The sequence below is a fragment of the Heteronotia binoei genome, chromosome 15 (genome assembly GCF_032191835.1).
Source record: "Heteronotia binoei isolate CCM8104 ecotype False Entrance Well chromosome 15, APGP_CSIRO_Hbin_v1, whole genome shotgun sequence".
Taxonomy (NCBI): Eukaryota; Metazoa; Chordata; class Lepidosauria; order Squamata; family Gekkonidae; genus Heteronotia; species Heteronotia binoei.
In genome coordinates, this window is record NC_083237.1 from 62,690,366 (window position 1) to 62,707,954 (window position 17,589).

Below are 17,589 nucleotides of genomic sequence, written 5' to 3' on the forward strand. Positions count from 1 at the left end.
CACAATGGTGCGGTAAAATCTATAGCATAAAGCAGGATGAGGGGCTTTGGCTCAGTGACAGAGAATCTGCATTGCATGCAGAAGGTCCCAGGTTCAATCCTCGGCATCTCCAGTTAAAAGATCTGGCAGTAGGTGATGTGAGACCCTGGAGAGCCGCTGACAGTCTGAGGAGATGATCCTGACTTTGATGGTCCAAGGGGGAGGGGGGTGTCTGATTCAGTATAAGGCAGCTTCATATGGGTTCATGCATTCATGAGTCACAGCCCCAACCCATCCCTTTCCCACTTACTTTCGGCTTGAGAAAAGCGTTGATTCTTGTTCAATCCGGACATGAAATTTTTCACGCTCACTGTCCCATCATCTGCAAAGAAGCAATTAATGACTCAGTCTGCTTTGAATAGGAAAAGAAGGGAGCAAGAAACCAAGGGAGCTTGTGGATTACATGTAAATAAAGGGTTTTAAAGATACTGAACAAAGTGCAAGAAAACCTTCAAATTTAAAGAACAAAACCCAACATTTGTGGCTAGAAAGGAAGCCCGTATTTAATTAGTGAGGAAGAATCGCACTGCTACAGCACCAACCCCAAATCAGACTTTTCCCTGCAGCCACTGTGGCCGGATCTGCCTGTCCTGCATTGGTCTTGTCAGCCACCAGCGAGCCTGCAGCAGACGTGGACTACTGCACCCTTCTTAAATCTTCGTTCGCGAAGTCAAGCCAAGAGAGAGAGAGAGAGGGACCCCTGTGCAAGCACCAGTTGTTTCCAACTCTGGGGTGACGTCGCATCACAACGTTTTCAAGACAGACTTTTTATGCAGTGGTTTGTCATTGCCTTCCCCGGTCATCTACACTTTCCCCCCAGCAAGCTGGGGACTCATCTTACCAACCTCAGAAGGATGGACGGCTGAGTCAACCTTGAGCCGGCTACCTGAACCCAGCTTCCGCCGGGATTGAACTCAGGTCATGACCAAAGCTTGGACTGTAGTACTGCAGCTTTACCACTCTGCGCCACGGGGCTCCTCCAACTATATAAATATATCTATGCCCCATGGCGCAGAGTGGTAAAGCAGCAGTACTGCAGTACTGTGGTCCGAATTCTCTGCTCATGACCTGAGTTCGATTCCGGCAGAAGCTGGATTCAGGTAGCCGGCCCAAGGTTGACTCAGCCTTCCATCCTTCCGAGGTCAGTAAAATGAGTACCCAGCTTGCTGGGGAAGACTGGGGAAGGCAATGGCAAGCCACCCCGTAAAAAGCCTGCTGTGAAAACGTGAAAGCAACGTCATCCCAGAGTCAAAAACGACTGGTGCTTGCACAGGGGACTACCTTTACCTTTTATAGTGTTATAGGCAACCATTTGTTAGGTGGATTGTTGGCTCATAGATGATTGGCTGAAGTTTCATCAATGGCTGCTCATGGCAGTTTTTTTTTTTTTTGCAATCAATTTGCAGCTCATGGGATTTTCAAAACAAGAGACAAACAGAGGTGAACATATGAACATATGAAGCTGCCTTCTACTGAATCAGACCTTTGGTCCATCAAAGTCAGTATTGTCTTCTCAGGCTGGCAGCGGCTCTCCAGGGTCTCAAGCTGAGGTTTTTCATGCCTATTTGCCTGGACCCTTTTTAGTTGGAGATGCCAGGGATTGAACCTGGGACCTTCTGCTTCCCAAGCAGATGCTCTACCACTGAGCCACAGCCCCATTCATGGCTCTCCAGGGTCTCAAGCTGAGGTTTTTCACGCCTATTTGCCTGGACCCTTTTTAGTTGGAGATGCAGGGGATTGAACATGGGACCTTCTGCTTCCCAAGCAGATGCTCTACCACTGAGCCACAGCCCCATTCATGGCTCTCCAGGGTCTCAAGCTGAGGTTTTTCATACCTATTTGCCTGGACCCTTTTTTTGGAGATGCCAGGGATTGAACCTGGGACCTTCTGCTTCCCAAGCAGATGCTCTGCCACTGAGCCACAGCCCCATTCATGGCTCTCCAGGGTCTCAAGCTGAGGTTTTTCACGCCTATTTGCCTGGACCCTTTTTAGTTGGAGATGCAGGGGATTGAACCTGGGACCTTCTGCTTCCCAAGCAGATGCTCTACCACTGAGCCACAGCCCCATTCATGGCTCTCCAGGGTCTCAAGCTGAGGTTTTTCATACCTATTTGCCTGGACCCTTTTTTTGGAGATGCCAGGGATTGAACCTGGGACCTTCTGCTTCCCAAGCAGATGCTCTGCCACTGAGCCACAGTCCCTCCCCTTTTTGGTGGTTTGCCACTGCCTGACTCTTTGTTGCAACCCTGGATTTCCTTACCATTCTTAGTCACACGCTGCAGTGCCTGCTGAACCTCGGCTGGCGACAGGTGGATGCCCATCATACCCATGATGGCATCCAGCTCTTTGACATTCGCCCTGTCCTGTCTGATCTGTTTCATGACTTCCATAGCTCCTTTCATCTCTGCAGGACAGGATAGGACAGAAGGAAGCGCTGAGTGGGGAAGATTCACAACCGACCATGGAATGGCCCTCGCCCAGGACAGAGCGCCGCGCTCTCAACTTGCCTGTGACTTTTGAAAACCGTCGAGTGTTTAGCACCCCGCTCATGAATTTCTTCATAGCCACCTTTCCATCGTCTGCAAGAAGAGCAGAGAGAAATGAGAAAGCAGTAGAAGCAAGAAGGGAAAGGGAGGTGGGTGGGGTTCTGAAGCCAGGAGCTTAACTGTTTAAATGGTTTAGAGATTATGGTGGTGAATTAAAATGGGGGGCGGTCGTCACTCGTATGGTTCCACCCAGTCAATCTAAACTGAAACCAAAAACGACGATTGCTAGACCCCCAACCTATGGTTCTTTTAATCAGCTAAAAACATTTTCACTATTTTGCATACTAATTCACTGTCCACTGTCTCAATATGTAGGATGGCTAATTCCATCCCATACTATTGTCTGATGAAGTGTGCTTTTTGCATACAAATACATTTCAGGGATGTCAAACTCATTTGTTATGAGGGCCAGATCTGACAGAAATGAGACCTTGTCAGGCCGGGCCATGTGCGCGGGCCGCACTGGCTGCCAGTGCTGTACCGAGTCCGTTACAAAGTGCTGGTCATTACCTTTAAAGCCCTATATGGCCGAGGGCCTGGCTACTTGAGGGACCGTCTTTCCCCATATGAACCCCAGAAAGCACTGAGGTCAGCTGGAAAGAACCAGCTGAATATCCCTGGGCCGAGGGAGGCCAGATTGAAGACCACCCGGGATCAAGCCTTCTCCATTGCAGCCCCGCTGTTGTGGAATCAACTCCCGGAGGAGGTACGGGCCCTGCGATGCTTAGATCAGTTCCGCAAGGCCTGTAAGACCTACCTCTTCAAACTAGCCTTCACCTAATACCGAGCCAAGAAAGTTTCGCTGGACATGTTTTAGCCACTGAATTTTATTAAGACCTAAGTTATAGCACCACAATGTTAATTTTAATATAGTTGTTAATGGTTTAATGATGATTTTATTATTGAAACGGTAATTTGTTATGTATGGTTTTATTGTATTTTATATTCGTATGTTGTGAGCCGCCCTGAGCCTGCCTTGGCGGGGAGGGCGGGATATAAATAAAAAGTATTATTATTATTATTATAAAGCAATGCCAGGTAGTGGAGATATAAACTTTATAAAGGACATAAACATAATGGAAGATTTTTTAAAAACTTAAAATATGCATAAAAGATGAGCACGCTTGCAATATTTTGTTTATTTAACAGTCTCTGATAACTGACACCTCTCACTCTGAATTACTGCATCAAAACCTGGAGGCAGTGTCTGTGCTGTAGCAGTCTTGAGTAGGCTGTTCAGGTGTTGTTCAAGAGTGTGTGTGTAAGTTGCAAACCTACTTTTGATTTATTGCCATTCATTACAAAAATCTCATGGTCAATGCTTTGAGCCTAAAATCCAGGGGAAAACATGAAATGGCTGGGCATTGTGAGCTTCTGTACATAAATTGCTTCATGGGCTGGTCAGCCAATGGAGAAAATAGAAGCGTAACTCTGTAGCTCTTGTGTGATTGAGCGAGCCTGGCAAAGCAAGCTATGATGCTGAAGGAAGCAAGAGAGACAGAAGGAAGCAGATGACAGTGAGTTCTTCGCGGGCCTGATAAGAGCCCTCTGCGGCCTGATCTGGCCCTCAGGCCGCATATTTGACACCCTTGGCTTACATTCTCAATAAAAGATGGATCTGGGTGGGCAGCCATGTTGGTCTGAAGCAGTAGAACAAAGTAAGAGTCCAGTAGCACCTTTAAAACCAACAAAGGTTTATTCGTGCGCAAGCACACTTCATCAGACAATGGAATAGGGTAACAGTGAGCAAAGTTACATATAGCTGGTGGGCAGTGGTTAAGAATGCAAAGTGGTACAAAATTAGAATCCAATGGCAAAATAGTGAAATTAACCAATTGAAAGAACATTTGGTCTGGATAGCATTTGTGTGGGAAACCAATAAAACAGTAACATGTCAGAATGGGAGAATGATGGTGAGAGTGTCATAAGGCAATAAATGGAGTCTGTGAATTGCTCTATTGCTTGCAAGTCTGGGTTAAACTGAGGACATGTCTTTCCCAGAGGTGTTCCTGTCCACGTAATTTACTTTTAAACATGTAACACACAATATAAACATCATTCTAGTTGGTCATTAGAAAGAAAGGATACATTAAATTATAGTGGAAAATTAGCATATATAATGAAATAAAGAGCCCTTATTTGAGTATGTCAATACAAAAAACATTATTCTGATACACTATTCTAAAATAGGAGAGCCAGTTTGGTGTAGTGGTTAAGTGTGTGGACTCTTATCTGGGAGAACCGGGTTTGATTCCCCACTCCTCCACTTGCAACTGCTGGAATGGCCTTGGGTCAGCCATAGCTCTGGCAGAGGTTGTCCTTGAAAGGGCAGCTGCTGTGAGGGCTCTCTCAGCCCCACCCACCTCACAGGGTGTCTGTTTTGGGGGAGGAAGATAAAGGAGATTGTGAGCCGCTCTGAGACTCTTCGGAGTGGAGGGCGGGATATAAATCCAATATCTTCATCTACCTCACAGGGTGTCTGTTGTGGGGGGTGAAGATAAAGGAGATTGTGAGCCGCTCTGAGACTCTTCAGAGTGGAGGGCGGGATATAAATCCAATATCTTCTTCATCTAAAAGAGCTAAACCCATTATCACCAAGTATAGCTACATATTCACAGGATTCCAAAGTATTTCTCTTTTTGAACACTGTATCAGTGAGCAATTCCTGCATATTTTAGTGAGCTCAGCTAGCCTTTCTTACCATCCACTGTCACAGAATCCAGCGCCTCCCTCATTTCATCATTGGATAGCTTGATATCAATGGCATCCAAGGCATCATCCAGTTCAGAAACCTCAATTTTATCATCTTGCACTTTGTGGAGGACACCGTAGGCATGATGAACAGCTGCAAAGAGGAAAGCAAATTTGTGGGTCAACGTGCCTCTGGTTTGCATTCAGTTTGGATACCAACTGGGGGGATTAGCATAGTAGCATGATGGAGCAGCACAGGAGGTTGCTTCTATATGGAATAATAACATACTCTATTACATATGGACGTAAGTGCTGTCAAGTCACAACTGATCCCAGCAAGGGGCTTTCAAAGCAAAGGAGAAGTCAAGGTGGTTTGCCACAGCTCTTTCTTGGTAGTCTTCCATCCCAATACTGACCCTGTTAGCTTCTGAGATTTGACGAAACAGGCCATACCACGCTGCTCTCCCTCCAATAGTGTCAAGCGCGCTCATTTCTTGACCAGAAATGAGCCGCCCTGAGCCACTTCGGTGGGAAGGGCGGGATATAAATCGAAACTAAACTAAACTGAACTAAACTTTTCCTATGCAGAGAGCACGTCACCAGGCCTGCTCTGCTCCATTATTTTCAACCCAGAGGGCATGTAGCAAAGCCATCTGGCCCTGGGATGTTTATGGTGTAGGCTAGCAGTTGGAACCTCAAGATATCCTCCCGCTGGTTTCACACAGACAACTCTTATCTGTTCACAGAGTAGTGTGAGTATGTTTCTGATGTTCTTCAATAGCCTAGGATGCTTTAGTAGTAAATAGATAGTTGCTTAGTAACCTCTGAACCTGTGACTCAAGCATGCATCTGTATTGTAAGCTTTGATGATATCCTATATAGCAAATTTGTAGCCCTTGGTACTCCATTACTCCCAAGGCTTGTGTCCTTGGTAGAGCTCCTGAGTTTCCTGAAATAAACATATCTTTTGATTAAAAACAAAAGGACTCTGTTATTGGGAAATATCGGCGCTTGACAAATAGTCTATTTAGCAGTGTTCATTATACCTTGTCCCTTTCTCACTTCAGTGTCCTGTACCTTCGTAGGCCCTTTCTTCATTATGGTATGGCATGCTTTAGACTGGTTTTTGTTGCACGGTCATCCAGTTCTGTAATCCTAGCACTACTGCATTGTTTACTGGAGATCTTTCCTGTTTTTCATATTTTATAATCCCTTTTGAGTTTCAGTAAGAAAAGTGGGCTAGAAATGATGATGATGATGATGATGATGGCTTTTTGCATATTAGGCCACACACCCCTGATGTAGCCAATCCTCCTGGAGCTTACAGTAGGCCCTGTACGAAGAGCCCTGTAAGGAATTCTAACAGGACCTCCTTTGCCTATTAGGCCACACCCCCCTGATGCAGCCAATCCTCCTGGAGCTTACAGCAGGCCCTGTATGAAGAGCCCTGTAAGGAATTCTAGCAGGACCTCCTTTGCATATTAGGCCACACACCCCTGATGTAGCCAATCCTCCTGGAGCTTACAGTAGGCCCTGTACGAAGAGCCCTGTAAGGAATTCTAGCAGGGCCTCCTTTGCCTATTAGGCCACACACCCCTGATGTAGCCAGTCCTCCTGGAGCTTACAGTAGGCCCTGTACGAAGAGCCCTGTAAGGAATTCTAGCAGGACCTCCTTTGCCTATTAGGCCACACCCCCCCGATGCAGCCAATCCTCCAAGAGCTTACAGTAGGCCCTGTAAGGAATTCTAGCAGGGCCTCCTTTGCCTATTAGGCCACACAACCCTGATGTAGCCAATCCTACTGGAGCTCTCAGCAGGCCCTGTACGAAGAGCCCTGTAAGGAATTCTAGCAGGGCCTCCTTTGCATATTAGGCCACACACCCCTGATGTAGCCAATCCTCCTGGAGCTCTCAGCAGGCCCTGTACGAAGAGCCCTGTAAGGAATTCTAGCAGGGCCTCCTTTGCCTATTAGGCCACACACCCCTGATGTAGCCAATCCTCCTGGAGCTCTCAGCAGGCCCTGTACGAAGAGCCCTGTAAGGAATTCTAGCAGGACCTCCTTTGCATATTAGGCCACACACCCCTGATGTAGCCACTCCTCCTGGAGCTTCCAGTAGGCCCTGTACGAAGAGCCCTGTAAGGAATTCTAGCAGGACCTCCTTTGCCTATTAGGCCACACACCCCTGATGTAGCCAATCCTCCTGGAGCTTACAGTAGGCCCTGTACGAAGAGCCCTGTAAGGAATTCTAGCAGGGGCTCCTTTGCATATTAGGCCACACACCCCTGATGTAGCCAGTTCTCCTGGAGCTTACAGCAGGCCCTGTACTAAGAGCCCTGTAAGGAATTCTAGCAGGACCTCCTTTGCCTATTAGGCCACACACCCCTGATGTAGCCAGTTCTCCTGGAGCTTACAGCAGGCCCTGTACTAAGAGCCCTGTAAGGAATTCTAGCAGGACCTCCTTTGCCTATTAGGCCACACCCCCCTGATGCAGCCAATCCTCCTGGAGCTTACAGCAGGCCCTGTACTAAGAGCCCTGTAAGGAATTCTAGCAGGACCTCCTTTGCCTATTAGGCCACACACCCCTGATGTAGCTAATCCTCCTGGAGCTTACAGTAGGCCCTGGACTAAGAGCCCTGTAAACTCTTGGAGGATTGTCTACATCAGGGGTGTGTGGCTCAATATGCAAAGGAGTTCCTGCTATAAAAAAGCCATAAGAATAACAAAACAACAACAACAATTATAACAATGGCTTTTTGTAGCAGGAACTCCTTTGCATATTAGGCCACACTCCCTGATGTAGCCAATCCTCCTGGAGCTTACAGTAGGCCCTGGACTAAGAGCCCTGTAAACTCTTGGAGGATTGTCTACATCAGGGGTGTGTGGCTCAATATGCAAAGGAGTTCCTGCTATAAAAAAGCCATAAGAATAACAAAACAACAACAACAATTATAACAATGGCTTTTTGTAGCAGGAACTCCTTTGCATATTAGGCCACACTCCCTGATGTAGCCAATCCTCCTGGAGCTTACAGTAGGCCCTGGACTAAGAGCCCTGTAAACTCTTGGAGGATTGTCTACATCAGGGGTGTGTGGCTCAATATGCAAAGGAGTTCCTGCTATAAAAAAGCCATAAGAATAACAAAACAACAACAACAATTATAACAATGGCTTTTTGTAGCAGGAACTCCTTTGCATATTAGGCCACACACCCCAATGTATAACAACAACAGCAACAACAATAATAATAAATTAAAAGCAATGGCAAACCAATGGACATTCTTTATAATGTGCTGTAATTCTGCTTTCTAGGCATTGGGATCAGTCCCCCCCTTAAGTGGAGGGGGCTGCCAGCCTGGCAACCGTCACTGTCCTCAAGGGAAAGCCTGGCGGAACATCTCTGTTTTACAGGCCCTGTGGAAGTGTAAAATGTCCCACAGGGCTCTGGTGTCTTCTGGCAGAGAGTTTCACCAGGTTGGGGCCAGGCCCGGTGTGCGGGACTGAGAAAGTCCTGGCCCTCGTTGATGTCACCATAGTTTCACAGAGGGCTTTTTTTTAGAGAAAAAGCCCAGCAGGAGCTCATTTGCATATTAGGCCACACCCCATGGTGCCGAGCCAGCTGGAACTGCGTTCCTGTGCGTTTCTGCTAAAAAGAAAAAGAAAAAAGCCCTGCTGCCAGGTATTTGCGACTGACTTCCTGCTACAGCCGAAGCGGGGTGGGGGGAAACACACACTTTTAAACTCAAAGAGGGGGAAATAGGGAGGGGCAATCTGCCAAGACCTGCCTATGTCCCTTCTGGAGAAAATGTATTTCTGTCGGAGCGGGAGTAGCAGAGTGAGGGAGATGACTTGCCCGACACAGGGCTTCAGGAAAGAAAATCAGGCAGACACGTGCAACTAGTGCCAAAAGGTGTATTAACATATATACACGACAAGTGCTCTCTTGTGCAGTCTATACAATATCACCTCCACGGACAAAGTGCTTCGCCTAACCACCATCTCACAGGGAGAGACCTGTGTGATGCACACACAGATCATATATAGTCCAAGCAGCCAATCCTGGCCGTGCTGACTCAGCAGATTGCATCACTTGGCTTCTGCCGGCTCAAGCCGGTCTGCTGATCAGGTCACTGTGACCTAGCCTGGCAGCTAGATCACCAGCTGTCATACTGTAGCTGTCAGACTGGGTTTATGTAGATTCTTGCTCCAACACACCTCCTAATCTATTTAAACCCAGTGCACCAAAACACTTTACACAGTTTACATACATGTCCACCAGCAATATTACAGTTCATATTTACGTAGCTCGGAACCCTTTCCGGAATTCGTTCAGGAACTCATCATGATTGTAAAACACATCATCGTGTTCCTGTTCAGCCAGCTCTTTCAGACGCTTGGCTTCAGCCTCCTTCTCCCTTGCCTCGCACTCTGCCACCCAGGCTTTCCATTTCTTAGCCTTTTCTTTTAACATTTCCTCAAATCCGGGTGGGTCTGGATTGACAGTCAGAGTGACATAGGGACACTTGTACCTAGCGGGACGTTGGCCTTTGGTGGACCTGGCAGACACCCGTGGCCCTGTGCTTGGACCAGCTTTGTCTTCTTCGGGTTGCTCTGTTCCCACCTCCTGGGCTGGTTGCTCTGCCCCTGTAATTGGGTGTTGAACCTCCTGACTCTCACACTTTACCTCCAGTTCCTGCATTTGAGGCTCTGCCTCCTGACTCTGCTCGTCAGGCTCTGTGCCAGCATTCGGCTCACCTTCTCCAGCCCCACTGGGTGCCACCTCCTGGGCTGGAGTTCTGGGCTGCGCTCCAACATCGTTATCGCTACTTGGCAGCATTCCCAGGTCTCTTTCCGTAGAGTGCAATCTTGCCCAGCTGGACTCACTAAATCCAGCGGACCTACTAAAGGTTAGCTTCGCCCGCTTATCACAAAAGCGATATGATTTGGTTTCTGGCTGGTAGCCCAGAAAGGTTAGGCTCACTGCCCGGTCACCTCCTTTCCTTCTATGTTTCAGAGGAATATTCACCCAGGCTTGGGTTCCAAATACCCTCAGAAAGCTCAAATCTGGGCAGTGGTTATATAGCCGCTTATAAGGCAAATCATTTACAGGCTTACACCAAACCCTATTATGTACGTATGCCGAGCAATGCATCGCTTCCGCCCAATAACGAATTGGCAGCTTTGCATCCTCGAGCATGCTGTGCATTAATGTTTGTAACACGGCGCCTGTTCGCTCGGATAGCCCATGTTCTTGGGGCGTTGCTGGGTTCGTCAGACGGTGGGCAATGCCCTTGTTCTCCAGCCAACGTTTCATCTGGTTAGATAAGAATTCCCCCCCTCTGTCGGTTTGTACAGCTAGGAGATTAACCCCTAATTGTCTCTCCACTGCTTTGACCCACTTGGTGAATGTCTTATACACCTCAGACTTATGCACCATGGTGAAAACCCACGCGTACCTCGTGTGGTCGTCGGTGGCCACCAAGCAGTATCTCCTCCCCGACAGACTCTTTGGCAATGGGCCAATAACGTCTAAATGGACTAGTTCCAGGGCTCGTGTGCTTTCCCTTGAGCTTTCTTTAGCAACAGCACACGCCTTGCTTTTGGTCTTCTTGCAGACCTGGCAATCCAAGTAACATTTGCAAGGATTTACTTTCAAACTAGGCACAAGCTCCAGGGTTTTCTTTAACGCCCTAAATCCGCAGTGCCCAAGTCTCCTATGGAGCAAATGTATACAATTATTGTGCACAGGCTCATTCGACACCTGAGCCACCTGGGCACAATCACTCTGGACCACATACAGTTTACCTTCCCTCTTTCCTGTCACAAGCAACTTTCCCCCACCTCCCAGGATTTTGCAGCAGGTTTTCTCAAATCTCACCTGGTATCCCTGGTCAAACAGTGTGCTAACACTCAACAGGTTAGACTGCAGTGAGGGTACATACAACACATTTTGCAACATACATTTCAGTGCAGGAAATTCCACATTGCCTGAGCAAACAGAATTGGCAGTGGTCCCATCAGCCAATCTCACATACTTATGCTCAGGACTGTCAATGTTTTTCAACAACTCCTTCTCGCAGCAGAGATGGCTCGTTGCCCCGGAGTCTAAAATCCAAGCAGACCCTGTGCTCTCTACTGCAGACGTGACCAGCCGGGTTGCTTCCACACACGGGCTGGCGGTCCTCCGCTCTCGCCGCACACGCCCCCGCCTCTTCTCCCTCTCAGGGCAAGCTCGGAGCAGGTGCTGCGACGACCCGCATCCATAGCAGCGACGGACTGCAAACGCAGTCGGCTCCACTTCCTCCACCTTCGGACGCCTGCCAGCAGCAAAAGCTGGCTCATTCTTGGCTGTCTTCCCGGACACACCGATAACAGCACGCTGCCCGGCCGACACCCCCGGACAGCTCACGGCCGCAATTCTCTCTTGGAAGTCAAGCAGGTGGGCACAGACGTATTCCATGGTCAGGGTCGCTACGTCCACCGTCTCCAGAGAAGTTATCAGGGGAGTGTACTCAGGTGGCAACGACGACAGCAAAATGTACACTCTGTCGTCTGGAGCTACAGTCTTGCCTCTTGCCTCCAGCTCAACGAAACAGTCCGTTAGCCGTTTGACGTGATCTTTCACACACCCTCCAGCCGGCATAACGGTGCGGAACATCCTCCTTGTCAAGGCCATGAGGGAACCAGCAGTGGTGCTAACATGCACCGCACTCAACGCGTCCCAGGCAGCCTTGGGAGTGTCCTTCCCTCGCACATAAACCAGCTGGTCATCTCCTATAGACAGCACTATGTCGGCCAGTGCCTTATCCGATAACACAGTCTCGGCAGGAGATAAGTCAGCAGGGGGGTTACTCACGAACAGCCATTGCCCTTCACGCTTGAGGTAGTGTTGCATTCTCAGGCTCCACACCGCGTAGTTGGCTGAGGTGAGCTTCTCAACGGCTACTCCAAGCTGTTGCTGAGCCATCGTGCCGACTCCTCCTCACGGCTGGCTGCCGACGTCCCTCTGGCTCTCAAACAGAGAACGGTGGTGCTTCTGTGTCCTTCACCGGCGTTCCTCGCCTCCGGCTCTTTCCAAACTCACAGTCAGCTCAACTCTCAACTCTCTCCTCCGCGCAGCGGAAGCGTGCTGGGCCCATAACCCTGTCGGAGCGGGAGTAGCAGAGTGAGGGAGATGACTTGCCCGACACAGGGCTTCAGGAAAGAAAATCAGGCAGACACGTGCAACTAGTGCCAAAAGGTGTATTAACATATATACACGACAAGTGCTCTCTTGTGCAGTCTATACAATATCACCTCCACGGACAAAGTGCTTCGCCTAACCACCATCTCACAGGGAGAGACCTGTGTGATGCACACACAGATCATATATAGTCCAAGCAGCCAATCCTGGCCGTGCTGACTCAGCAGATTGCATCACTTGGCTTCTGCCGGCTCAAGCCGGTCTGCTGATCAGGTCACTGTGACCTAGCCTGGCAGCTAGATCACCAGCTGTCATACTGTAGCTGTCAGACTGGGTTTATGTAGATTCTTGCTCCAACAATTTCTTCACAAAAAGTATTCATGGAAACGCTCTTTTGTCTCCAATTTGGGACTGAAAGCAAGTAGGTTCTGCAGGGCCTGTAAAACGTAGCTCTACCACCAGGCTTTTACTTGACCCAGCGGTGTCCTATGTCCTCCCCCAGCACCCTACCATCAAAGCAGGGTTGCCAATCCCCAGGTGGGGGCAGGGGATCCCCTGGTTTGGAGGCCCTCCCCCCGCTTCAGGGTTGTCAGAAAGCAGGGGGGGGAGGGAAATGTCTGCTGGGAACTCTATTATTCCCTATGGAGATTTATTCCCATAGAAAATCATGGAGAATTGATCTGTGGGATGGTCACTGCAATGGCCTCTCCTGCATTACTGCATCCGTAGCAACACCTTCTCGCTGGTCCCCCCCGTTTTTCACAGAGTTTGCTACGTCATGGTGCGACCGAATTGTCCGGCGGTATAACCGGATGGGCAGGCTGGGCCCACCAACCTTGCCAGCCTAAGAGAAGGAAAACTCTAACATCAAACCCAGGCAGATAGAGCTCGTTAATGTAACACCTACCACCTGGAGGACTCGCTGCCGGCGTCCCGGCTTACTGGGCCATGGCAGATGACCCCCAGGTGAAAGGGTGGAGCCAGTACCACGCACACTGGGCTTCACCTAAAAAATTCCTCTGCGCAGGTCTGAAGGGCATATCCACATACACAACCCACAACGCATCAAGTCCTGCAACGATGGGCAAGGGGCGAAACGGCAGGTGGAAGGTGCCACTGGAAGCCGCAGTCCCGATCCTGCATGTAGGCGGTTCAGGGTATTGGTCGCCTGATGCTAACCCGGAGACGAAAGCATTTTTCGGCAGCACCCTGAACGACCAAGCAGCCTTATCTAGGGACAGCACTGCTTGCTCCACACGGAGAGGGGCCTAGAAAAGGTGGCCTAAAAGAATCGCACTGCTACAGCACCAACCCTAAATCAGACTTTTCCCTGCAGCCACTGTGGCCGGACCTGCCTGTCCCGCATTGGTCTTGTCAGCCACCAGCGAGCCTGCAGCAGACGTGGACTATTGCACCCTTCTTAAATCTTCGTTTGCGAAGCCAAGCCGAGAGAGAGATCTGGGGCTCTGGGGGGGGGGCTGTTTTTGGGGATAGAGGGACCAAATTTTCAGTATAGCATCTAGTGCCTCTCCCCAAAATACCCCCCAAGTTTCATAAAGATTGGACCAGGGGGTCCAATTCTATGAAGAAGAAGAAGAAGATATTGGATTTATATCCCGCCCTCCACTCCCAAGAGTCTCAGAGCGGCTCACAATCTCCTTTCCCTTCCTCCCCCACAACAGACACCCTGTGAGGTGGGTGGGGCTGGAGAGGGCTCTCACAGCAGCTGCCCTTTCAAGGACAACCTCTCCCAGAGCTATGGCTGACCCCCAAAGAAAGGGAGCTACGAGCCCCCAAAGAAGGTGCCCCCATCCTTCATTATTTCCTATGGAAGGAAGGCATTGAAAAGGCGTGCCGTCCCTTTAAATGTGATGCCCAGAACTCCCTTTGGAGTTCAATGATGCTTGTCACACCCTTGTTCCTGGCTCCACCCCCAATGTCTCCCGGCTCCACCCCAAAGTCTCCTGGCTCCACCCCCAAAGTCCCCAGATATTTCTTGAATTGGACTTAGCAACCCTACGTCAAAGTGCTCAAGCTATGTTGAAAGTTTCCAGCCTGCAGAACGTGGTTTGTTGTACTGATCCTTGCTTGCGAATCTGATCGACATGGTTATGATGTTTTTGAAGTGGTCAATTTTAACGTTGTAAGGCACCCTGAGCCGCTTGCGGGATAGGGTGGGGGTATAAATCGAAAAATTAAATCAAATTAGGTTTCACTGACCTGTAGATTCAGCGAAGCGTTCGTTCTCCATGACGCTGATCAGAAAAGCCTTGAAATTCACCATCTTGTCTTCTGCAAAAGCCACACACGCATAACATTGGAAAGGGCGTCCATATATACTCCACCCAAGTCGTCGTATCACCCCCAACCCCTGCTGTAACGGGTCAACCCAAATAATTCTGGTCACAAAAAGAAGATGGGCGGCGGGGGAGACATAGACCGTTTTCGCACACGGCTCACCTCGCAGTCACAATCCTGTTCCCTCCGCAGCGTCTGTCGGATTTCCCACCATCTGCGCCGGAGTTACAGGAAGTGCCGCGGCTTTGCGTAGCAAACGTAAACTGGGTTTTAGCGGTTTACGGTTGCTACGCAAAAGCGGCGGCACTTCCTGTAACTTCGGCGCAGATGGTGGGAAATCTGACCAGACGCTTCGGAGGGAACAGGATTGTGACTGCGAGGTGAGCTGTGTGCGAAAACGATCATGCAAAACAGAACCAGATCATCCAGGCAAATGAATCAAGCCACAAGCAACACCCTCATTTAAGGGGTCTCCTAACTCCTGCCAGTGTTTCCTATAAACTGAGTTGGGGTGAACTAGCTCACAATTTTTTAGCCTGTGGCTCGCATATTTTTGTCTTAGCCAGGGCCGGATTAATAATTAGGCCAAGTAGACACTGGTTTATGGGCTCCCATGCCTTTAGGGGCCTCAGGCTGGCTCCCCCCTGTTTCCCCTCCAGCTTGCAGCCCTCTCATCTGCACACACGGCCAGCAACGGAGCCGCTCTTTGCCGGACTTGCCTGGTGTGGCTGATGTTGGTGTCATCGCCAAGTTTGCCTCTCTCTGCCTCTCCCCCGCAGCTTTGTCAAAGGGGCTTTTGAGAAGGTGTCTGCAGGCTGCAGTAGGGGGCTGCAGGTGACGAGGTGGGCAATCCGCCTTGAGATCATTTGTGAGGGGGCCCCCAAGATTTTGACTGCCTAGAATTTAATCCAGAGGGTTTAACCCAGCACTGGTTTTAGCTCAGGAAAAATGGCCCTAGAGCAAAATAATTTATGCAGCAGCTCACGACTTTTAATGCCAGTAGCTCCCAACTTTATTCTAGTAGCTCACAAAGTAGAATTTTTTGCTCACGAGACTGCGCGGCTTAGATTTTTAGATTTTAGGGATTTTTTTAGTTTATTTTCGATTTATATCCCGCCCTTCCCACCGAAGTGGCTCAGGGCGGCTCACAGCACATAAAATCTAACATAAAATTATTAAATTTAAACATTTAAACATTTTACACAGTTAAAACATTAAAAAAAACATAACAGCAGTCTATTAAAACTACACTCAGTTGCCAATGCCGGTTAGTTATAGGCCAGCCGGAAGAGGGCTGTCTTACAGGCCCTGCGGAACTGGGCAAGGTTTCGCAGGGCCCTCACCTCTTCTGGCAGCTGGTTCCACCAGAAAGGGGCCGTTACAGAAAAGGCCCTGTCCCTGGTAGATTTCAGGCGGGCTTCCTTTGGCCCGGGGACAACGAGCAGATTCAGAGGGAAACACAGCAGCCTGCCTGGTTCAGCTTTGCCTAGCTGGAAACCTCCCACTTGATGCTGAACGGCTGACCACAAGTCCCTCTCCTCTGGGCTCTGTTCAGCATCCTCAGGTTCATACATGACGCTGGTTCTAACACAGACTAACTGCTCCAACCAAACCACCTCACCAGAGAAAGGACCAGAGAAACACGACTGCAGCACTCACTATCCACAGTGACATTTTTTAAGGCCTCCTCAAACTCCTTGTCGCTGAGTGAAATGTCCAGAGACTCCATGATCGGTTTCAGCTCGCTGACTTTCACTTTCTCACCCTTCATTCTGCTGAAGGCTTCGGTAGCGGAGTGGAGGGCTGGGAACAGAAAGAGCAGATCCTTGCAGTGGGGTTACCCTGCACAGAGGCTGAAATGGGCATGTTCAAGGAGATCAAGACCCCTGACAAAAATGTGCTTCACGCAGCAAGATTCCATGTTCAAAGTTTAAATGTATGGCTGAAACGGCAACTGGAAAAAAATCCACAATTGTCCAATATACATACCTCTCCAGACATGTTTCATCGGTGTTTCAGCTACCTGGTAAATTTTCATATGATTATTTGCTAATCTGGGGAGATTTTAATGAAATACTAGACACAACCAGGCCTCATTCGGGGCAGGAGCTCACAGGAGCAGAGCTCTGGAACCTCTTATTGTGCTTTTTCTTTCTTAACCCCCCCCCCCCCCCCCTGCCATGTGTTTCTGGGCTCCATTGTTCAAACCCCCTGTGAGAATTTTGCTGAACTCTAAGATTTGACAAACTTTCTAATATTTTTCCCACAAAAAGCGGGTGGGGGGGAGGAGATAACTGAAATGTATAAAGCAGGCAGGTGGAAATCTCCCTCATGCCACTGCGGCCACATAGGAGAACGTAATTTTAAAAGTATGATGGGAATAAGGTTTTATGATGACAATTGTAATTCAAGAAGCACCTGAAGGTAAAAATCACATTGTGCTGCTTTAAAGGTAAAGGTGGTCCCCTGTGCAAGCACCGAATCGTCTCTGACTCTGGAGTGACGTCACTTCACGACGTTTTCAAAGCAGACTTCTTACGGGGTGGTTTGCCATTGCCTTCCCCAGTCCTCTACACTTTCCCCCCAGCAAGCTGGGCACTCATTTGACCGACCTCGGAAGGATGGAAGGCTGAGTCAACCTTGAGCCGGCTACATGAACCCAGCTTCCGCCAGGATCAAACTCAGGTTGTGAGCAGAGCTTGAACTGCAGTACTGCAGCTTACCACTCTGTGCCACGGGGCTCCTTGTGCTGCTCTAGGATTCAGCAAAAAAACTCTATGATAAAACCATGGCATTTCCTCCTAATTCTAGAGCAGCATGATATCACTTCCAGGTT

At 49.1% G+C, this 17,589-nt stretch overlaps 1 non-coding gene across 1 annotated transcript; it reads right to left on the reverse strand.

Annotated features, from left to right (window-relative positions):
* Window positions 1-1,624: 1,624 nt before the first annotated feature.
* Window positions 1,625-1,696, reverse strand: TRNAP-GGG (transfer RNA proline (anticodon GGG)). The gene has a single exon. It is a non-coding gene; the product is annotated as a tRNA-Pro (tRNA).
* Window positions 1,697-17,589: the final 15,893 nt, after the last annotated feature.